The sequence below is a fragment of the Chinchilla lanigera genome, unplaced genomic scaffold, assembly GCF_000276665.1.
Source record: "Chinchilla lanigera isolate Chin_1 unplaced genomic scaffold, ChiLan1.0 scaffold00077, whole genome shotgun sequence".
Classification (NCBI taxonomy): domain Eukaryota; kingdom Metazoa; phylum Chordata; class Mammalia; order Rodentia; family Chinchillidae; genus Chinchilla; species Chinchilla lanigera.
In genome coordinates, this window is record NW_004955478.1 from 7,697,623 (window position 1) to 7,720,787 (window position 23,165).

At 46.6% G+C, this 23,165-nt stretch overlaps 1 protein-coding gene and 1 long non-coding RNA gene across 3 annotated transcripts in view; one reads left to right on the forward strand and one right to left on the reverse strand.

Annotated features, from left to right (window-relative positions):
* The window catches only part of LOC106146426, a 30,978-nt gene that overhangs the window by 6,882 nt on the left and 931 nt on the right, over positions 1–23,165 (reverse strand). The window contains exons 3-4 of one of the 2 annotated variants that reach the window (XR_001230848.1): positions 11,332–11,492; positions 2,736–3,050 (exon numbers count right to left, since the gene is read on the reverse strand). This is a non-coding gene — a long non-coding RNA (uncharacterized LOC106146426). The remainder of the gene's footprint in view (positions 1–2,735; positions 3,051–11,331; positions 11,493–23,165) is intronic. The other variant, XR_001230849.1, reaches the window with a different exon arrangement.
* Positions 23,042–23,165, forward strand: part of Ern1 (endoplasmic reticulum to nucleus signaling 1) — a gene marked incomplete in the record, with an annotated part of 82,999 nt that continues 82,875 nt past the window's right edge. The window contains 1 exon segment of the mRNA XM_013503183.1: positions 23,042–23,165.

Consider the following 23,165-nt stretch of genomic DNA (forward strand, 5'->3'; position numbering starts at 1 on the left):
TTTTTTGTCTTTTTGAGGCAGGGTCTTGCTCTGCAGTTAGAGCTCACTAGTGAGCTGCCCTTGAGCTCACTATGTAGCCCAGGCTGGTGTTGAACTCACAAAGACCCTCCTGCCTCAGCCTCCCAAGTGCTGGGATTACAGGAGTGCATCACCACGCCTGATTTTGACTTTCACTCTATGAATTTCTTTTTGAATTAAATGTGTTTCTTGTGTGTAGCATATTGTTAGATCTTTCTTCTTGACACATTCGGGCTGTCTATTTCTTTTGATTGGCAAATTCAGACAATTAACATTGATGGTTATAACTGATATGTATTGACTTATCTATGTCATGTTATTTTCCTGTTGTTGGCTCCCTTTTTATCCCCCTCTGTTGAGTTGCTTTGCCTTCCCTGATAGATTCATTTTGTTGGGGTTCATGGAGTTATAGTCCTTGTTATTTCTTTCTACAGTGTTCTTCAGAACATTTTGGAGTGGTGATTTGGTGTTCATTAATTTCTTCAGGCATTCTTTGTCATGGAAGTATCTTATTTCTCCATTAATTTTGAAAGATAGTTTTGTGGGGTGTATCAGTCTGAGTTGGAGATTGTTTTCCTTTAGGGCTTGAAATTCTTCACTCCAAGCTCTCCTTAACTTGACAGTTTGTGTTGTGAAGTCTGCTGTGATTCTGATGGGCTTTCCTTGATAGGTGATTTGTTTCTTTAACAGCTTTTAGTATTCTGGTTTTTTGTTGTTGAATTTCTGGAATCTTGACTCTTATTACATATCTTGGTGTAGATTTTTTGTGATCATGGCTAATTGGAGTTCTATATGTCTCACTTATCTGTGTGTCAAATTCTTTTTCCCTGCTTGAGAAGTTTCCTGCCATTACTTCTGTGAATAGGTCTTTTATGTCACTATCTCCTGCCTTTTTATTGACTCCAATCAATGTTATGTTATTGTTCTTTGCATCATCTAGCAGCTGTTGGATTGATTTTTCATAATCCCTTATTATTTGTAAGAAATTTTTCTTTTCGTGATCAATAACTGCACTCCTGTCTTCTATATCTGATACTCTGTCCTCCCCCTGGCTCATTCTGCTGCACATGGAATTTCAATGGAATTTTTAATCTCCTGAATATCTGTTTGAATCTGTTTTATGGAGTCCATTTCTTTCCTATATTGGGCATGGTTTCTGTCATTTTCCTAAGCTCCTCTATTTTTTGTCTGTATCTGCTATAGAGTAACTAACCATGTCTTTCATTATGATCACCATCTCTGTAATTATCTGAGAAATTATTTACTTTTTGATTTTTCTCTAGAGCCTCATTCATCCGCTTTGATACTTCTACTGTTACCACTTCAGAGAGTCCAGGTGGGTGGCTTTCAAGTTGTTTCACTTCATTGCCCCCTCTAGGTTTGCCTTTGGTGAGCTGGAAGTCCGGGGTTACATCTTGCTTAAATGTCTTCTCATTGTATATTTTTTTAAGTTTATTTCCTAGGTTGATGCTTATAAATTGCTTATGACAAGTAGCTGTATTGCTAATACTTAGAGCCCTGAAGAACTGACTGCTTCTCAGAGATGTCTTCCAGGTGTAGCTGGCTTTTAGATTTTGAGTCTGTTGCAAGATCCTACATCTTCAATTTATTGGGGATGAGAAGTTGCTGCCTGTTTGACTGAGCCCCTGATTCTTTGGCATTAGCCTATAGAATTTTTTATGATCCTTAGGCAATCTCAGGTTTGGCATACCAGGAAGAACAACTGGTTAGAACAATTATGTCGCTTTGGGCAAAGTTACACAATCAGCAATAACAGTAGCATCAAACACAGCTTAGAAAATGACAAACTGGGGGGCTGGGGATTTAGCTCAGTGGCAAAAGCGCCTGCCTGGCAAGCGCAAGGTCATGAGTTCGGTTCCCGGTTCCAGAGAAAAAACAAAAACAAAAACAAAAACAAAAACAAAAAGAAAAGAAAATGACAAACTATAGTAACTTTTACTTTGCCAGGTTTGACCATATGAACCAGATCTGTGATTATATAAGAAAATGTAAAACAGACCAGAAAATTGTATACAGTAAATATGGCCTCAGTCCGGGGATTTTACCTTCAGGGGAAAAAATGTAGAAGGCGTTAGAGGGGAAAAAAAATAGAGAAATAGAAGAAGAGGAAGAGATTAGAAGCAAGGCTGAAGGACAAAGGAAGATTATGCAAACTTTGGGAAGCTGGTGAAGAAGATAGGGAGAGAAGAAAAAAACAAAAACAAGAACAGAATAACAACAACAACAAACTGGAAACAATGTTTACACTCATATAAAAACAAGAACAAATAATCAAGAAATTTTTAAAAAACATGAAAGAAAATGAGAAAAAATGTCTACCTCAGGGCGTTTCTCTGCCATCACTGGTAGACAAAGTGGGCAGACAGAGTCCAGATCCATGCAAGCCAGCCACAGATTTACAGCAGGGTACGGGGTAATCCCAGCAAGGCTCCACCTTTAGTTTCACTGAAGTTCATGCTGGTTTCTGTGAGGCTAGAACCCGATTTTCAGCCTGCAACACTCTGTGTGCCTCCTGCTGGCTTGAACTTGGCTCCCTGCTGGCTTGAACTCACCTCCTTGAACTCAGCTCTGCCTCACCCTAACACTGGGAGCTGCTAATTGTGGCCATCCCACAGCCACTCTGAGCTGGCCCCTGTCCAAGATGGTTACTGGCCAATCACCCTCACCTTGGGGACGTCTGAACCTGAATAACTCACCAGCCACTGTAGTCCGCTGCACCCACGGCTCCCTTCCATTGGTGTGTGTCTCCACGGAGGCTTCTGGGGTCAGCCACTGTGCATCTGCAGGTTTGAGCTGCCCCTCCCAAGAAGTCAGTCAGGGCTCAGGGAGAATGTGCTGCTTGCCTCCTCCTCCTCCTCCTTCACTGACGTTTCTCCCTTTGTTTTCCCTGTGGGCTTTAATTCTCGATTCAGATCCCTGCTGGTTCCTAGGCACCCACTTCGTTCCTTCTCTTCCTCACATTGCTGTATTCCAGCGTCTGGACACCAAATCTCAGAGAGGCCTCCATCTTCCTGGAAGTGGATTGTTTCTTACAAAGTTAAACATGCACTCACCATGTGACTCAGCATTCTTTGAGTACCCAAGGGAAATTCACACAAAATCCCATACGTAAACGTCTATAGCAACATTATTCATAATCCTGCCCAAACTGGCAGCACTCAAATGCTCTTTAATGGGGAAATGGATTTGCAAAGTATCCTACTTCCAGTTCTGAGGTAGGATAGAAGAAATAAAGATAGGAAGAAAGGAGACAGGGAAATTGGGTAATTTTGAGGAAGTTGTCGCTTGGAGAAAACTACCTTTAAGACTTAATTAAGTTTAAGCAAAGTCACAATTCCTGTTCTTTCCTAGGCCTGTTTTTCTTCAGGGTTCTCACACCTAAATCCTTTTTTTGTTTGCTTGTTTGTTTTTTTAAGAGAGGGTCTCCCTCTGTGGTTCAGGTTGGCCTCATTTCAGGAGATTTGGTGCCCAAACAGGGACCACCTAAACTGAGGCATGAGAGGAAAGACCCACCCAAGTGGGAGAGAGAGAGAACGTGAGACTGCGAGAGGACTCTGGGGGACAAATTCAGAGAGGTCCAAAGGAAAGTAAAAAGGTACTTGGTGCCATGGAAAGTTTTCACTTAGCTGGGATAATGGGGCAGAATTTGTCAGTAAAGGAACAAAGATAGGTACAGTTGCTGTGGATGTGGTTGTAGCAGGCCAGAGCTGGAGTTAGCAGCCACAAGTTGACAAAAATGTTACAAGAAATTGTTCAATATAATCCATGGTTTCTGGGGCTGGGGATTTAGCTCAGTGGCACAGCACCTGCCTGGCAAGCTCAAGGTCGTGAGTTCAATTCCCAGTACTGGAGGAAAACAAACAAACAAAAAAAGAACAGGAAAAAAATCCACAGTTTCTGCAGGTGGGAACCTTGGATATTCAAAATTGGGATAAGGTGGGAGAAAATTTAAGGAGAGCTCATGGCAGAGGAGAAACTGTTTCTCCTGAGAACTTTTCAACTTGGGGCCTGGTAAAATGTTTTAGGTCTGCTAGGTACTAGTACCCCTGTTTTAGAGCAGGACAAGGGAGAAAAGTGTAAAGAAAAGAAAAAAACCACCCACTGCACCACCAGCTCCTGGGGGAGGCCCAGAGTTAGATGAGATTGATGGAGACACTCCATGGCCTGCATCTCCGGAAATGGTAGAGTGTGGTGTATGTGCTAGCGATGCCCAGGTTCTGAGTTTGAGATACTGGGAAGGTTGCAAGAAGCCCGAATGCCTGCCCTGTGAAAGCATCATGTCAGTCAAGGTGGGAGGCACAGGCTGCACCCCAGCTGCATAGCCCAGCTCAGGGCGCCAGGAGGTTGTGCCTTTCCTGCGCCCCCACCTGCCCCTGGCCACGACCTCCCAAAAGGCCCAGCCGCCACTCCCACTGTCTAAGACCAGCAACACCGGCAGGCCAGTGGTGGAGCCGTGTAACAGAGAGCTGGCTTCCCACCTCTGCTTTCCCTGGCCGTGCTGGGGATGGTGGCGTGCACCTGTGGTCCCAGCGGTGCAGGAGGCAGTCCACAGACAGAGCTCTCGTTCACAAGCAGCCGAAGTTACTGTGCGTCAGGTGGCTTTAAAAAATATAAATAAAGACTACAAACAGGCCCTCAAAGTGGCCAAGGCCACAAAAAACCTTAAAAATTATCTAAAAGCTTGTCAAGACGTAAAAACCAAATTTTATAAGAATTCATTGTTGACCCAAGCTATACTAAGTCTCATAGAGAGGGGTCCCACGAAGGCTGTGAGAACACAAAGAAGGCCTGAGTAGGTGACAGAAGGAATAGAGGTGACTGAGCCAGAGGCTAAATGCGAAAAGAGGGCACGGAGTTGCCAAAATTCTTTTTTTTTTTTTTTTTTTTTTTTCTTTTTGAGGCTGGCCTTGAGCTCACTTTGCAGCCCAGGCTGGCCTCAAACTCATAATGATCTTCCTGCCTCAGCCTCCCGAGTGCTGGGAATACAGGTGTGCACCAACACGGCAGGCTGCCAAAATTCTTAACACAAAATAAAATTTTAAAAAATATTGATTATGAGTAAAAGGTTTTATTCCTTATTATAAGAGATCTCTGTTAATTGACCTAAAAAAAGTTTTCTGTAGTCTATTTATAGTTACAAACATAAAAACTGTAAAAAAATATTGATAATTCAGCTGGGCTAAATACATCTGAGTGCCCTCTGGTTTTATAAATAAATTGTTGTGTGTATGTTTGTCTGTCTGTTTAGTTTGTAACTAGTTACCATACCTACAGCTGTTTTGTTTGAATTCAGTAATTTTTTTCTTCTTTTTGCTTTTTTAGATTTTTAAAACATTTGTCTATAATTTAAGCCGGTTTGGAAGTGCAAGGTCCAGTACCAAAAAAAAAAAGAAATAAGGACATGCTTCCACCCAGATTTCCAGTGGATAAAAATGATGTCAAGATTAGTTTTAAAATGTAATACAGGGGCTGGGGATTTAGCTCAGCGGCAAAAGCGCCTGCCTGGCAAGCGCAAGGTCGTGAGTTCGGTTCCCAGTACCGGAGAAAAACCAAAAAATAAATAAATAAATAAATAAATAAATAAATAAAATGTAATACATACTGTTGTATGTGTACAGTAATTTGAGAATCTTTCATTGGTTAAAAATAATGTGTTAATTGTTATAATCTGGTTCTAATACATCATCAAAATTCATTAAGCTAAATGGGGGCCGCTTAGGCTTAGGAAAACTGTTGAATAGGACTCCCCTTGCTGAATAGAGGAACAGCGGCCTGTATACATCTTATTCCAGCCTATTTTCATTAAGGAGGGCCCAATAATTTCCATGCCCTTATGTGAGGTACACCCCAAGAAACATGGCTAAACATATTATTGTAATATATTTACATTGATTATCATCAAAAGGTTAAGTTTTCTGTGGGTAAAACCATAAGGTTTCATTAAAGGATGCTCTTGGTACAAAACTAAATTAAGAGACAAAGATTTCTATGTAGCTATGACATTCATTATTGGTAATCTCATAGTGTATTAAATGTATTCATGCCTTCCGGGTATAAAGGCCTGCTAAGATGTAAAATGGATTGTTTACGGTGATAACCTTTTCCTTTCACACTCAGATATCTGCTTCTCTCCTGTGCTCCAGCTTCTATGATGGGAAGTACATTTCAAGCCAACATGAGGTCACCAGTCAAATGATGGTTTAAAAAATTTTTTTTGATGTATATGTTATATGTGTCACTCTGTTCTATATTAAGGTGGATATTTAAGGTGGATATTAAGTATTTTGCAAGGTGGTATTACAAAAATAATGTTATCATAATTGTTATGTGGACAGACTACATGTGGCTTTTTGTGTTTGTTTTGTTTTGTTTTGTTTTGTTTGGTACCTGGAGTTGAACTTAGGACCTTGTGCTTGCCAGGCAGGCACTTGTGCCACTGAGTTATATCCCCAGCCCCTGGTTTGTGTTTTTTTAATTTTTTATTTTATTTTTAAAATATATATTTAAATTAGTTTCTTTTCTTGTTGTTGTTGGTACTGGGAATCAAACTCAGGACCCTGAGCTAGCCAGGCAGGCGCTTGTGCCTCTGAGCTATAGCCCCAGCCCTTACATGTGGCTCTTGATCTCATTTTCTCTATAAAACTTACATGACTGTTGTCTGTTAACATTCTGCAGAGATTCAACTACTAAAACAACCATAACTGGGGCTGGGGGATTTAGCTCAGCGGCACAGCACCTGCCTCGTAAGCGCAAGGTCGTGAGTTCAATTCCTGGTACCAGAAGAAAAAACAAAACAAAACAACCATAACTGGTAAGAAAAAAATAATAGTCCTCTGGCTATACTTTATATTTGGAAGGACTTGATATTCAGATAAAATTATAACAGTGAAGCTCACTGCTCCTACGACAGTGCTGATGTCACTGCTCTTCTTCTGGGTGTTCAACAACTCAAGTTTAGAGACCAGAGCTAGAAGATAACTGGGCCGAGAGGACAGCTAATATTTAGACCCTGGCTGTCCAAGGTCAGTGAGGACACGACATGAGGGAAGCTTTTCTACAAGATCCTACAACTTTGTTGAGTCACCAAAGCTCCTGAACAGGGAGACTGCTTGACCCCAGAGGACAGGAATCAACAAGTGCACAGCGTGTCAAAGAGGCCACCGAGAGGGAGAAGCCTCCCACGCTCTCACAGAAAGCAGCATGGTCCGTCAAGGCCGTGACCCATTCTGATGGCTGACACTGGCAGAGGAGCTAAGAGGCTCTGTACATGTTTCTAAAGAAATGCCTGAGGAGATTTAACTGACCCTGATAGACAGCAAGAGGTTAACTTTGATTGACAGAGGTCGCACTTTAACTTGGTTTTGAACACCCAGCAGAAAATTATAACCAAAAGACATATAAAACAATGCCATAATAATAAGCTAGATATAAAAAGGGGTTCTGATCACTGACCCCTTCTGATAGTTTCCAGCTGCACTGGTAGCCAACTATTGTTATGGGTCTAAAAAAAAAAGACATAACATCTCAACAAAAATCTTTAAAAAAATTTTTTTGAAACAGGGTCTCACTCTGTAGTTCAGGCTGGCCTTGAACTCACTATGTAGCCCAGGCTAACCTCAAACTCGGGGTTATCCTCCTGCCTCAGCCTCCTGAATGCTAGGATTCAGGCAAACACCACCACACCCAGCTAAAAATCTTTACATTCTTTAGCTAAAACTAGGAAGACTTGTGACAAAATATCAGACTCCATCAAGAGTCTAAGAGGGGTCTAAGAGTCAGTGGGTTACAATTGCTGTTCTGGTCCCTTAGGAACAGTTTCTAGATTTGGCTCTTTTCCCAACCTGCCTTTCCATTCTAGTGCTCATGCTTTGATTATACGTGCTCCAATTTCTAAAAAAAAAATTGCTTTAAAGCACAATTACAAAAACAAAAAGGGAGAATATGGTTACCTCCACAAGCATAATTAGAGCTTGCTATCCTTTTTGGGGTGGGTGGGCACCAGGAATCAAACTCAGGACCTTGTGCCTGCCCGGCAAGTGCTGCACCACTGAGCTATATCCCCGGCCTGATCTTGCTATCTTTGTCTTCATTTTGAAAAACCCAGTTGCAGAAAATAAATGCCCTCCAACTTCACTGGTAAAAGGACAAATCAGACGAGCACGCCTAGGGCTCAAGTCCTACAGAAGGACATCCAAACAGGAAAGAGGGATGCCCAGTGCAGTCACTAGCACGTGTCCAGGGTGTGCTGGTGTTAACAGACAACGGAACGCCGTGATAAGAACATCCGGGCCCGTGGCAGGGAGCCTGTTCCCGTCTGGCCGACCTTGTACCTGCGGGCAGGCACCGTGCCACTGAGCTAAATCCCCAGCCGCAGTGCGAGCATTCTTCAAGATGACCCTGGAGAGCCCGACACAAGTACTGAGATCTATGCAGGCTACAAAACCCATGACATGGGGACACTACAGATGACAGCACAAGAGGCTCGCGTGCTGGTGACACGACAGGGCCTCCCACAAACTCCCGGGAAGGTATTGGTTGCTGTGATGGACACCATAGCCTGCATGCTGCTTCTACTGCTGCAATTACAGAAACAAAAGCGCAGAGATGTTGGGGACCACAAGTTATACACTGAGGCTAAGGCCCAGAGGCCTGGAAGAAGGCCTTGCTGGTCCTGCGAGGCCGTGACACTCTAGGGCAAGATTGCATCCACATAAGATCACCGCCGCCCCCTCAGTCGTCCAATCCTCACTTATTGTGTACACCCAGAAAACAGTGGCTGGCTCGGAGCGCCATTGTCTCTGCCAGTCACTGGCCCAGCCCCCTCTCAGGCGTTACTAAGTGTATCTCTGCTTCTTATTTTATCCTTTTGCCTGCTTCCCAGGCAGTTGGGATCTTGGCCACGTCCCAGTTAGACTTGGTACTGCTTTTGGTGGTTGGTTATTCTGTCCCTGTCCCAGTATGACCTCAGGGGAGATCCGGATGATTTCACATGAGATCGGGACAGTCTCGGGTGAGACTGGTGATTTCTGGCGAAATCCAAAGTACCTGCTGGCACGCCAGAGGCTGAGCCTCGGGCTCTGGGGCAAACAGTAATAAAGGAATGAATGCGTGAATGAATGCATGAGTACGTCTCCCAGTCAAGACAGATGAGGAAATCAAGGGACTCGGAACAGAACACCCTGAGAGTCCCCTCAGCCTGATGTTAAGGATTTATGGTGCGAACCCACAGACCAAAAACAAACAGAAAGCTCAGACGATAAAATATCGTTCCATTCGGCCACAAACTCTCATCCTTGCCCCATCCATCTTCTGGCCGAAGTTTGGATGGAAGGAGGACTGGTTATATCAGTCGTTGACTGATTTGAATAATAAAGACTGGGGTCTCAGGAGGAGGTGGATTACACCCTGTGCTGGCAGGGAGGACCAATTGTTCTCTTCCCCCTAAAGACTCAGAGATTTAATAAGAAAAGAGAGGATTCAAATCAGGAGTGTTGGGGCAGGCCTGTAATCCTAGCACTTGGGAGGCTGAGGCAGGAGGATCGTGGCGAGTTCGAGACCAGCCTGGGCTACAGAGTGAGCTCAAGGCCAGCCCGAATTGTATAGCCAGACCCTGTCCCAAAAAGACAAAAAAAAAAAGAGGATTCCCCTCCAGTTCCCTCCTTCATGTGAGATCCTCTGGAATCCCTACCCTCAGCCTGTAACCCCAAGCCCCAGATCGACGGCTCCCCTGAACCAGAGCCGGCATTGGCCAAGGAGGGCCAGCCCCTGGTGCAGTGACCACAGCCACACAGGGAAAGAAAGCCTGTCCTTGTCCTCGGCTCAGGAAAAGAAGTCAAAAGGACACAACTGGAGGCACCCCAATAAAAACAGGGAGGCTACCGGAGGGTGTTTCTGCTGTGGCCTGAGCACCAACCCAGAGGCACAATCGGAGCCCACTGTCACAAATCTGAGCTAATTGGTAAACGGGTATTTTTGTTTAATTAATATCCCTGAAACATCTCTTGTACATTGTAAATTCTTAAACTTCACTGCCAGGATTAACTTGCTTTTCTGTCGGCTCTCTGCTGGTGTTGGGGTAAGAGTCCTGACTCAAGGTTACTTGAAAGCCTGTTGGCAGCCAGTCAGGTTTACAAATGTAACAATCTGAGACCAGAGAAAAAAAGCAGAGCGACTGGAGACCCAGCCTGGGAAAAGCTCTTGGTCTTGATTGTCTTTCTGCCCTGGAGATAATGAAGATTTAGTTCTGCCCCTTCTCCACTGCCCTGCCCGGAGAAATAACGCAATTCACAGCAGCGTTTTGTCCAAGGAGATCCTCTTCTCGGTGAATGCTGGACCCAGGACCGGAACGGTGAGTTTCCCTTCCCTGGGACTCTTCCAGAGCACAGCTGACCTTCACTTATCTCTCAGCCATATTCTCATAAATAAATACATAAATAAAATAAATAAATTAAAAAAAAAACTGGCCTAGATTTAATCCTCGGACTCTCAAAAATAAATGTAAAAGTTTTAGTCCAAATGTATCAGCCTTGACCCGGCGTGGTGGCGTGTGCCTATAATCCCAGCACTCTGGAGGCTGAGGCAAGAGGATCGTTGCAAGTTCAAGATCAGCCTGGTCTACAAAGTGAGCTCAGGGCCAGCCTGAACTGCATAGCGAGACCCTGTCTCAAAAAGACAAACAAAAACACAAATGTATCAGCCTTTTGCCCTTATGCATAACTGGAAATGAACTCCTTTCACTTCCCCTCCCTCGGAGAATGGTGCACTGCGGAGCAGAAAGATTGGTTTTTATAGCACAAATAAATTCATTGCTAGAACAACAACAACGAAAATTCCCAGGAACCCTTATGAGTTCAGTAACAGTTTCAAACAGAACCAGGTACTAAAGGACAGCCATACCCCCTAGAGGACTGTCTCTCTCCCACCATGATTTCTCTCCAGAGCATCTTGCCAGGCCAGACACTATTCTCAGAGACGAGCTAACTGAGGTTCTGACGGGGGGAACCCAAGGGTCACAGGACCGGAAGGACGGGGGTGCGGGTGGGGCGCATGGCAGCAGCGGCTAACCCAGCTCTGGCCACTTCCTCACACCCCCAGTTCGCCACCATGGCGCTGGACAGGGTTAAGTCCAGAGGACACCTTAGACTGGGGACAGAGAAGAGGGATAGGCCGGAGCACCTTCTTGTCTTTGTTTCTTTGTCTTTTAAAGTACACACTCCAAGGAGTGTCACCTAGTTTCTTCCTACACCCAAAGCTGGCCTGAGCACGCACGTCTCCAGAAATAGGAAAGATTACCTTTATCAGCCTGTCCCTTTAGAGGAGGGAACATGTGCTATCAAAGCAGCAGTTTTGGCTTCAGCTGTGGCTATAAAAGCCACAATGAGGGCCGGGGATACAGCTCAGCGGCACAAGCGCCTGCCTGGTAGGTGTAAGGTCCTGAGTCTGATTCCCGGCACCTAAATAAAGAAATAAATAAATAAAAAGCTGCAATGAGAACCCTGTACAGGCGGCTATTTCAAGAAAATAAATCATCAGCCTAGGGCCTGTCTTAAAAACTATCTTTGATTTCACAGGTGTAAGAGGGTTTTTTTTCCCCTTCTGATTCTTATTTACAAGAGCTCTTTGGCCGGGCGTGGTGGCACGCCCCCATAGTCCCAGGACTCGGGTGGCTGAGGCAGGAGGATCCTTGCAAGTTCAAGACCAGCCCGTACTACAAAATGAGTTCAAGGCCAGCCTGAACTGCATAGCCAGATCCTGTCTCAGAAGACAAAAAAAAAGAAATCTTTGTTAACTGACCTGTAAAGAGGTCCAACTAGTCTATATATATATTTAGAAACTTAAAATTGTAAAAGGGTTATTGTAGTTCGACTTGACAAATACATCTGAGCGTGCACTCTAATTTAAATGTCATCATCTTGTTCACTCCTGAACCCATCCTACTGGGAGGCAGATAGAAAATACTGACTGGGTGATTTATTGTGGACACTTCCAGGAGCTGGGAAGTGGTGTTAATCACGTACAGGCAACAGGGACGTCCGGACGGCAGTCGGGGCTCTCAGGAAAGGAAATAAGAGATGTGGGTGTTAAGAAACAACCCACATGTTTAAAGGAACAATTTCCATATTTCAAAATCAAGAACAAGGCAACAATCTTCGATTACGCAGCAGAAAGGTACTTAACACGTTTTTCATTCCCTTACGTATGCTACGCAACTGGCTCGCGCGTGCGCACACGTTCCTGACGCAGGTACGTCGGGATCGAAGGATACAGACCTCGCTTGTTCTAGATGTGGCAGACCCTGGAGGGGAGGCTGCTGGGAGGTGCGTGGCCTTTTCGGGAACTGAAAAAAGCTGACTAAGGCAGGAGCTTGGACAACAAGGGAGGGTGCTGTGGGTGGGGCCGTTTGCACGCGGCGTTGCGGTTCTTGCTAAAAGTGGGTTTTCTAAGACGGGCTTTCAGCAGGAGCGGGAGAGTCTGGTCAAATCCAAGCTCCTCCACAGGCCATGCTACAGTAGCGTCATCTCCTCATTGAGAACTGGTAGTTACCGAGTGCCCATCCCATGGAAGACATTACACACAGTGTCTTTTTGTTTGTCTTTTTTTTTGAGACAGGATCTCGCTATGCAGTTCAGGCTGGCCTTGAGCTCACTTTGTAGCCCAGGCTGGCCTCGAACTCGAGACGATCCTCCTGCCTCAGCCTCCCCAGTGCTGGGATTACAGGCGTGTGCCACCACATCCAGCTACACTGTACACACTTTCTCTTGAATTCTCAGGAACATTCTGAAAAGTAACGTTCTGTCATTTTTTAGCTATAATTCTCAGAGCAGTCAGAGAACTAAGGCTCAACTATGACTTTGTTTACATTTACCCAACTGATAAATCTGTTAGAGTTGGAATTTGAACTCATTCCTGATTTCAAAATTATGTCTTTGATCACTATAACATGCAGCCTCCAGAAGAGTATCTTTTCCCCCTGCAGTGCTGGAGATTGAACCCAAGATCAGGTAAGTGCTCTACTACTGAGCTACACTCCCAGCCCTAGCCTCTGTTCTAGTCAGAACTATCCCTTATTGTCTGAGAAGGTTGAGTTCACCCAGCCCTGCACACCTAACTGGGAAGGGCAGGTGATGCAGAAAATTATACAGAAGCCAAAGCCTGAAGCCCTAAGAGGGACAAGAAAGCCCTGAGTGTGAACTGTGAGCACTGTACCAGCACATCAGGCTGGGGGCGAGCGGGACAACTTGGTTGGGAGTGGCTCTTCCGCGAGCCGGGTGGCAGCTTGTCCAGGCCACCGGCCTGCACATGGGTCAGGCAGGTGTTGGGCAAGAGCTCAAAGCCAAGAATGGCAACCGGACCTGTGGTTTCCCCCCACTTTGCACCTCTCTGCCTCAACATACCTATCTTTATCTACCCTTCCCCCCTGGCTCACATAAGCACAGAGCATCTCATCACTTGTTTTTTGCTGTTTTTTGAGACAGAATCTCACTTGTATAGGCTAGGCTGGCCTTGAACTCACAGCAATCCTCCTGCCTCAGCCTCCCAATTGCTGGGATTACGGACCTGCACCACCATGTCCAGCTCACTTATTCTTCGAATACACTTTCAAAACAAAACAGGGTTTTGAGTCAAATGTAGTGGTGCATGCCTACAATCCTAGGAAATGGGAGGCTGAGGCAGGAGGATCACTGTAGGTTCAGGGCCAGCCTGGGCTACAAAATGAGTTCAAGGCCAGCCTGCACCCCATAGCGAGACCCTGTCTCAAAAAGACAAAAAACAAGGTCTTACAATGTAGCTGAGGCAGCCCTTAAACTCAAAATTCTCTCTCAGCCGCCTGCCCCGTGCCGGGATCAGAAAAGTAACGAGTATGCTCCATAGAGTATGGAGTATGCTCCACCACGCCAGGCTTTGTGCTTCTCTCTCCTTGTCAGCTTCTTTTGAGTTGCCTCTCTTTGCATATGTGTGTGCCTGTGTCTTTCTCTGTGCTTGTGTACTGAAGTCTGAACCCTGGGCTTTTGCACTGAGCTATATCCCCAGACCGTTATTTTAATTTAATTTAATTTTATTTTATTTTACGAATCAGGGTGGTGTTAAGTTGCTAAATTGTCCAGCCTGGCCTTGAACTTGTGATTCTCTTGCCGCGGCCTCCTAACGTGCTGCTGTTACAGGTGTGCACAGCTATGCCTAGCTTGAACTGCCTTTCTTCACAGGGTGGAGGCAGCCCTTGCGCCTCATACCTCCTGGCTCTGTCCCCAGGAAGGAAGGAGTCTTTTCTTTGCTCTAGTTGGAGCCAGACGGGGTACAAACCTCCCCATGAGCCCACTCAAGGCGGCTCCATGGGCAGCTGTTTTCAGCGGAGCGTGAGCATCTGGTCAAACCTAAGCTTACATCCGTCCTGTTGGTTTGTCCTTCTCTCTCTCTCTCCTCTCTGTCTCTGTCTGTCTCTGTCTCTCTCTCTTCTCTGTCTGTTTCATGTTTTGTTCTCATAATCTCTTGGGGATTCAACCCAGAGCCTTCACCCTGAACTACATCCCCAGCCCTTTTGATGTTTTTGTTTGTTTGTTTGTTTTTAAATTTTCAGACAGGGTTTGCTAAGTTGCTAGGTCACCCAGGATGGGCTCAAACTTTAGATTCTCCTGCCTCAGCCTCCCGGAGTGCTGGGATTACAGGTGGGCGCCACCATGCCTGGCCACCTCCTTCCCTCTCTCGCTCTGGATTCAGAAGAAAATAACTGATGCTAACAGTCTCGCGATGGTCCCTCCAGTGCCCGTCTGTCCCTCTAACTCTCTCTCTGCAGCACACTCTAGTCCTGGCTCACGCTGCTGCCTCCTGAGGAAGCGCCAGCCTGACTTTGGGGCCTCTGCCTCTGCCCATCTGCCAACCCCTCCGCTTCATCCCTCTCTCCTCTGGGAGCGTGAACCCACAGCTGGGTCCGTGCCCTTCCCTTCCCTTCCCTGGGCCTTTGTTCAGACGCGCCATGTCCCCTAGAACAGTGGTGACGACCCGACAGCACACGTGCCATACTGGGCACACAAGCCAGGTCGCCATGACAGCGGAGCTTCGGGTGACAGTTGTTTTTCTTCTGAACTAAAACCTCAGCAGTCAGGTAAATTACAGTGGTGACGCGTTGCCATAAACGAGTGGATTTGAGGTCACGGTCTGGGCGCTGGGTCTCTAAGAGGTTCGCCGTCGCTGTCCGAGCCTGTCCTTTCCCCTGTGAAACCTGGCAAGAGGTGCAGCCCGGACCCCGCTGAAGCCCTCCTTGCTCTACCCATCCCATGCCCTCCTTCCGCGCGTCTCCCTGGGGCCGCAGAGGTCTGTGTCTGCGTTTATTCTTACTTCCGCGGACTTTTCAGCCAGCCTTGAACCTTCCTTCTTTCTGTACAGGTCTCATTGCCTTTATCAGCTCGTTGGCCCTGATGTTTTCATGACATCAATCCTTTTTATTTAGAAGCTCTTAAAGATATGTGTTGAAAGAGTGGATGCGTGAATGAATGAATGCTTGGTAATCATCCGTGTTGAGGTTAAAACCTAAGTCATTTGCAAAACGAAGATGACTATCTTAGGCTAAAGTCTCTGTCTGCTCTAAAATTTGACTATAAGCGCCAGGTGTGGTGACGCACACCTGTAATCCCAGCACTCAGGAGGCTGAGGCAGGAGGATCGTTGTGAGTTTGAGACCAGCCTGGGCTACAAAGTGAGCTCCAGGCCGACCTGGACTACATAGAGAGACCCTGTCTCAAGAAGACAAAAAAAAAAAAATTTTTTTTTTTACTATAAAATATGGTGGATGAGTTTCCCAGAGGAAGGAGAAAGAATAGGTTATTCTTACATATTAGGCCGCAATACGCACATCTTGTGGAAGAAAGAATAAAAGCAGAGAAATAGGAAGAAAGTCAGGAAATGATACTCTAAGGCAGAAAATTTGAAGAAGAAGGAACAGTTGACATATCCGGGGAAAAGAGATGAGGTTTTTGCTCTGGGATTTATAAGGGGAAGAATGTTTATGAGCTGTTTGAGAGAAAGTTCCAGAGAGTTCTGTGGAATTAAGCCAAACCCTAGGGGATTAGGAGGGACTGACTGCCAACGAGGAAGCGGAGGAATTTTGATACAATGGCTATTTCCACACTGGCCCTTTGAGACTATTAATATACAGTGCAGTGGTACCTCAGTTCACAACCTTAGTTTTACAATTTTTTTTTTTTTTTGGTCTTTTTGAGACAGGGTTTCACTATCAAGTTCATACTGGCTTTGACCTCACTTTGTAGCCCAGGCTGGTCTCAAACTCACAAGGATCCTCCTGCCTCAGCTTCCCAAGTACTGGGATTACATGAGTGTGCCACCATGCCCGGCTTAGTTTTATGATTTTGGAGAAGATGCTGTGGTTGTGTTTGTGTGGGGAAGGTGGCTGCAGTTGTATTTGTCACTTGATGTGGAGTTTGTGAATGGAAGCAAAACTTAATTGAATTTTGCTTTTGTTTAAGAACCAAATTTTTGTAAACACGGGTGTTTGCAAACTGAGGCATCACTGTATTATAAACTGATAACATTTTGGACCCTTCGCCATGGTGGCATACAGACTTGGCACAAGTGGGTGGGAAAAACAACATTTCAGAAGCAAATGAACAAATAGCAGGTGTCTCGGGTTACTTTTCTCTCGGTACTGGGACAAAATACCTGATGCCCAGAATTAAGGAAGGAAAGGTTTATTTAGCTCACAGTCTGTGGAGGTTTCAGTCCATACTCAGTTGGCTCCAAGGCAGAGTGGCACATGGCAGAAGGCAACAGTTCACAGCGGCAGAAAACAGCAAAAGCAACAAGAGCACCAGGGAGGAGTGGCAGCAGCAAGCAGCCTCTTTCCCTCCCTTACACTGTGTGCAAACTACCCCCCCACAGCGGGTGCAGCACTCACACCCATAATCCCAACACTGGACCATGATCAATCATAAACTCTAGAAGCCCGCCCCATGACTGCATGAGGCTTTGGGGGGACATCCACACACAAACCATAACAACAGGCTAGAGTCGGCCTGGACTGGCCCCCGGGACAGTGGGGAAGCTGCTACTCTCAGCAGCTAGCGGCTACATTTTTGCATGCTTTTGCGCAACTTCAGCATGAGACCCCGGGAGCTCACCCGTCACTGTGTTAGAGGAGAATGTAAGTCCCGAACTGTCAGATGTCAAATGTGCTGTCCGTGGTCTCACAATACTGAGGGAAAAAGTCATGAACCACAGGAGGCAGTCGGGAGAGTTTTCTTCGAAGTAATAAGAAGAACAGCTCCCGGATTTCCCGGAGGGGTCCTGAGTGAGTGGTCACTAAGACTCTGTGTCAGAGGCGACTTATATGGCAAAGTCACAGTGTGGATAAATGTGGGTCAAACTGCAGCCAACCTATAGGGTTACAAGTGTGGTCACATAGCTGATCTTAACCCAATAGGAAGACGAGCCGTGTAGCAAGGGTATATGGAAAGAACCAAGGGATTCTTGGGAAGGGAGGGGGATGTGGGTCTGGGTGCGCTGGTCCCAGACCTGTGCCTCGCTGGGCCCACTGGATCAGGTGGTGCTAATTACAGTGCAACCTCAAGTTGCTGTTTATCCTTCAGGCCTGGCTCTTGCTCCTCCATCCTGCGGCCTGGCTCCCTGCTGGTTTGCCTCCAGCCATAATTCTGGTCCTTTATTTTTTGTGTGTGCTGACTTCCCGAGGGGCCAGTGCCTGACTGCATACGTATTAACACCTATTTAATTTAGCTGTCTAGAATGATCTGAGGCAGTGTCCCGACTTCCACGCCGCGTGCGTTCAAGTCTTTGGTTGTTATGAGCAGTCATTACAGAGTCCTAGTCACAAGCTCCACACCTGAGCAGTCAACCACGTACGGGTCAGAAATGCTTGGAGAAACATGTGCAACTGTACTGAACATGTATGGGCTTCTTTCCTCCTCATCCACCCCCAAAGAATACAGCATAACAACTACCTCCACAGCACTTATATTTTATTATGTATTATTAGCAATCTAGAGATGATTTAAAGTACACAGAGAGATACACATAGGGTTATGCAAGTGCTATGGCATTGTTTGTTTTGCTTTTTGAGGCAGGGTCTCGCTCTGTAACTCACTCTATAGCCCAGTCTGGCCTCGAACATGCAGCGATCCTCCTGCCTCTGCCTCCTGAGTACAGGTGTGTGCCACCACGCCCAGCCATAGCATTTTATATAAGGGATTTGAGTATCATCCTGGGATTTTGATATCTGCAGGGAGATAGGGAGATCCTGAAACCAATCTCTCATGGCTATGCGGGGACAACTGTATTCTAGAAAATTCCAGTCTGGGACAATAACTACATTTGCCGTCACTCAATGGTACCTTGTCATAATGCTGGATACTAGGGCAAGAACAACCTGTTAATGGTGGGATGTGTCGTATCATCGAGGGTTACCTAGACAAACTTTGCAGTTAAACGGATCACGGGATTCTAATGTAGGCTGTGGCTCTTTCTAGCTGTATCTTTCCAACTGTGCTGTTAAACTTTCTAAATTTTAGTATGTCATATATAAGATGGGCTTAATGATACCCACCTCATATTGTTATGCAAGATGACCCTATAAAGCAAGTATTTGCACATTGCTAAACAACAGCAAAGGGTAAAAAAAACGGTAACCTTGATAATAAGAAATAAGGCCTTTTGCAACATAAGAAAGTGTGTGCAGTAGTACGTATGATTCTGTGGTAAACAGAAGTTCTCAGAATGAATGTCACAATCTTTTCTAATCCAGTCATCCTAGAACAGGAAGAGCTGAAGTTCTGTTTACCTAAGAACCAAACTGTTCCCAGTGACAGCAGTTTTTTATTTTATTTTATTTTTTTGTCTTCTTAAGACAGGGTCTCACTATGCAGTTCAGGCTGGCCTTGAGCTCACTTTGTAGCCCAGGCTGGTCTCGAACTTGCAACGATCCTCCTGCCTCAGCCTCCTGAGTGCTGGGATTACAGGTATGCGCCACCACGCCTGGCTGACAGTAGTTTTTAAAATTACCCTTCAACATTAGGACAGGAAGGAGATAAAAATGTAACTTGCTATCAGAGACTGACTTGTGTTTCTTTTTTTTTCAGTCCCATAACTACCCCACACATGCTTCAAGTTCGTTTGGAATTACCAGCAGCAGCAGCAAAGTACCAAAACAAATCTGACTTGATTTATCTGATAAAGATGTTGTTCCCTTGAGCTTTCAAATATGACCTCTTTCCGGTTTTACAAATTTTTCAAGTCTCCTTGAAAAGTAGCTGCTGTCTTACTGAATAGCTATTTGCAAGTCAACCTGACAACCATTGTAGAATGATATTCTGGTTTCCACAGGTGACGGAGGACACCCAAGATCCAGGAATCTAGTTATTCCTCATGAGGCGTTTAAAACACGAATGAGATAGGTACACACTTTAAACTCTAGGACCAGGTCTAGGATGTAGGTCATAATTATTCCACTAGAGGGCAACGTTTACTAAACTAAATAGGATTATTGGTCACAGGCATTCACACAGGATCTCAGGAGAGAGAGTCTTGGGCGGGTTTCTGGGTTCTGCCTCCCGGGGATTGTGAGTCAGTAAAGGAACTGGGCACAAAAAAGTGTTTGAATTTTTTTTTAAACTCTCCAATTTTGGGAACCACTTGTTCAAAGAGAAGTGAAAATGAGTTTTTAAAAATTTATTTTCTTCCACCTCCTAGGCATATTTAGGTCCTGCTGCAGTCTTTGTTGAACCTGAAAGTGTGTATATCTTTTTTAATGTGGCAAAGGAGGGCTTGTTTTACACACCAAGACCATGACCTTGGCTTTGTTTAGTGGATGCTATTTTGTTTTATTTTATCTTTTGAGACAGGGTCTAAAAGGTTGGCCTGGGCTCCCTATTTTGCCCAGGCAGGTCTCAAACTCATGGCGACCCTCCTGCCTCAGCCTCTCAGGAGCTGGAGTTACAGGCATGCACCACCATGGTCAGCTCGTGGATGCTATTTAATGAGACTTCCGGAAGGTCATTTACTACTCATTTTCATGTTTTTTTATGTGGGCAGATCCACTTCAAAAAGCACCCTGCAAAATATTTTCATTTCTCTACCTACCAGTGATGCCAGATTTTGCTTTATTGTAAATGGAAAGCTGTCTAAAGCAGGTCCTGACAGGAGACCAAGATTAGGGGCAATGCCCCCATAGGTAAAACCAGCACTTACCAGTCTGGTTCACCAATCAAGAGAAGTAAAGTTGGGGGCTGGGGATTTAGCTCAGTGGCACAGCGCCTGCCTGGCAAGCGCAAGGTCATGAGTTTGATTCCCAGTACCGGAAAACAAACAAACAAACAAACAAAAAATAAAATAAAAATAAAAAAGAGAAGTAAAGTACCTGAAGCATGTGGTCTGATGTCTTAGTCGCTTTTTTAATTGCTGAGACAAAATACTCAACACCCAAAGTTAAAGAAGGAAAGTGTAGTTAGCTCACAGTTTGTGGAGGTTTCAATCCATAATCAGCCGGCTCCAAGACAGGGAGGCACGGCAGACAGGCGTCACAGAGAATCAGTTCATGGCAGGCAGAAGGCAGCAGAGCAACAAGGGACGACCACAGCTCTTTCTATTCCTTATCTTTCATCCGGGCTATTTAGGGCCAGTAGCACTCACACACTTAATCCTTGTGCCCTTGATCCCAGCATCGCACCATCAATCAATTCCAGTGTCGCACACTCTAGATCCAGCCGCCTCTGTAAAAGCCCCACCTACAACCTCATGAGGCTTTAGGAGGACAGCTTGACACAAATCGAAACATCTGGTTAAGCCTACAAACAACCTGAGAGCAGCATAAGCAATCCTGAGATGGTGTAACAGCACAATTAAGGCCTGGACATTTGGTCCAAGTGAACACAACATAAATGTACCTGCCTGGCCCAGGTTCCCTGGACGATTTTTGTTTGCTTCTAGGACCTTTAAGCTGATTTATGAGTCAGACTGAGGTCAGCACTCGCCTTCATGTTTCATCTGCTGCTTCTACAGGGTCACAGTGACATTTTGAATTGACCGAGGGCTGCCAGAGTTTCGGCACGGTGAATTTCCCTCCCAGACGTGCCATGTGCAAGAAAATACGCGAGAGAGGGGATTTGACAACAGTTTGTAACTGTTGTCCACTTCTTCTTTTAACTGTTTTCCACTTCTTTTTTTAACTCAAGCATGTGGTCTGACAGGCCTTGCTGTCAGCTTGCAATCTGGACAGGTAATCATTCCAGAGTGCCGCCCTGTCCTGCGGCTGCAGCTTCCCCCTGGACGTTGGACACCGAGCTCAGGTGTGCTGGCCTGCTGTTGCTCCACCTCCCTCTGCCGATCCCAAACCTCTGTTTGCAGCTAGACATTTGAGTAACTTTCCAAAATGTGTCTACAGCTTTCACAGTTCCCGAGATTTTGCCCACTCTTAAACTGGTGTGTTGGGATTCTCCGCGTGGGGAGGACCAGTCCCCCAGCTGTGAGCCAGTGAGGGAGCTGGGAATGGGGAAGTCTGTGGGATCCGGGCTTCTGTGAGCATCTCTGGCTGTTGCAGTTGGTACGCCTGACCCACAGTGCACTCCCCTGCTGCTTCTGGGTTTTTCTTTTTTTTTTGGCTACTCACTCTTTCTCCTGAACCCTGAAAACTCTTAGGCTGTCACGTGAGCAAGTCAGGAAAAAATAGAGAATAACGTATAAGATACTTTTTGTTTTGTTTTGAGACAGGGTCTTGCCATGATCTTTAGGCTGGCCTCGAACTCGCGGTGACCCAGCTGCCTCAGCCTCCAGAGTTCTGGGATTACCGGCATGCCCCACCACACCTGGCTGAGATACTTTCCTGTGTACTCCGAGTCTTTGTTTTTCATTTATCTATTTATTTATTTAGAGGCAGGGTCTCACTATGTAGTTCAGGCTGGCCTTGAACTCTTGGGGGATGCTCCTGCCTCAGCCTCCCGAGTTCTGGGATTACATGAGTGTGCCACCACGCCCAGTGGCTTTTTCTCTTATTACAGACAATATGTCTTTCACCTTCCAATTTAGTGGAGGGCAGCTTGAGATCCTCTGACCAAATAGTTACTAGGCTCTTTAATTCTGATTAATAGCCCTCAATTCTCAAATAGACCTTGTAGGAGTCCTCAACCCACCACCCACTCCTCCAACGAGCTGTGACACGCCACCGCAAGCTTCACGCGGTCACATGGACAGATGTCATAAAAACACACACCACTCAAGTAGCCCAAATAGTTTCCTTACAATTTTTGCTGGTGGATGACTTGGCTGTGGTTCACTCCACAGGGGACTGACGGCCTCTGGCCGTGCCCTGAGGGAATTCTGCAGGGCAAAGAAGGCAAGAAAGGGGCCGTTCGCGTCGGACGGGGCACAGCTGGGCCCTGGGCTGCGGGCTCGGCAGCGCCGCGCGGGCTTTAAGGCGCGCTTGCGGGACGCCGCCAGGCTCCTCGGGGTCCTCGCCGATTCCCCGCGGCGGGAAGGGGAAGAGGGCACTCGGAACCGCCCAGGTCAGGCCTTTCTCTCGATCAAATTTCACTGTGAGGGCCCCGCGGCCCCGTGGCCGCCGGGAGAGAGGAGTGGTCGGGTCTCTCTGTCTGTGGACTACCTTCTCGCTTCGATAGCAGAGGACTCGATGACGCCGGACGCCGGGGCGGCGCCCTTCTCCGCCGCTGCTCAGGGCTAAGGGCAGAAACCGGCCCCGCCCCGCGGTCCACTGACAGCCCCGCCCCAGTGCACCCAGGCCACGCCCACAGACCAATCGGGACCGCCCCTCCCACTTCGCCCCGCCCCCAAGGACAGCCCCCGCTCCAGCCCGCCCAAAGCCACGCCTTCAGACCACTCGGGACCGTCCTTCCCCACCGCTCCCCGCTCCGCTCCCAGTGGACAGCCCCGCCCTAGTCCTCTCAGGCCACGCCCCCAGACCACTTGGGACCGCCCCTCTCGGCCTCCGCCCCGCTCCCAGGTTGGTCCCGCCCCTCAGCCCCGCCCCGACCGGAAGAAGCGGCGGCACCCGGCGCTTATAGGGCCGGGAATGGGGGTGCCACCGCCACCTAGTCAGCGCTGTGTCCGCCGGAGCTCGGCCGCGGCCGCGCAGTCATCTCGGCGCCCCCGCCCAGT